This window comes from Saccharomyces eubayanus, chromosome VIII (genome assembly GCF_001298625.1).
Source record: "Saccharomyces eubayanus strain FM1318 chromosome VIII, whole genome shotgun sequence".
Taxonomy (NCBI): Eukaryota; Fungi; Ascomycota; class Saccharomycetes; order Saccharomycetales; family Saccharomycetaceae; genus Saccharomyces; species Saccharomyces eubayanus.
In genome coordinates, this window is record NC_030983.1 from 1 (window position 1) to 699 (window position 699).

Sequence of the window (699 nt, forward strand, 5' to 3'; positions counted from 1 at the left end):
CACACCCACACACCACACCCACACACCACACACCCACACCCACACACACCCACACACACCCACACCCACACACTATATATATCATTACCATCACCCCAACACAAACACCTACTCTCACGTGATCTAGCCCATACGAATATCTAGCCTTCACTATCACTATCCACGGCCCTTACCTCACCATCTCACGCCCGCTACCACTACACTACATACCACCTACCTACTACAGTTACCCTCCACATATTATACCATACCGACATACATACATCCTTACCCTGATTTACTATCAATACCATATAATATCACTCTCTCTAACCCATACTATATATCATTACCCTACCCCATATCATAATACCATTACTCTCTATATTCCATATACCCCAACCACCACTCTCCCCATCATATCTCTACTCTCCAACCATCCAAACATAAACAAATATACATATCCATCGAAACGTAAACAAATAAATACATTGAACATGACCATCCAAACATAAACAAACGAACATACATACTGAATCCTAAACAAAAGATCAAACTATCACTCTACCTCAATATCACATTTCATACCATAACACCATCTCTCTATATATACCATACCATATATCATAATATCATCCCTCTATATATAATATGATACTATATACCATATACCATAATACCATCACATACTCATACGGATGCTAAATATAATTACATACA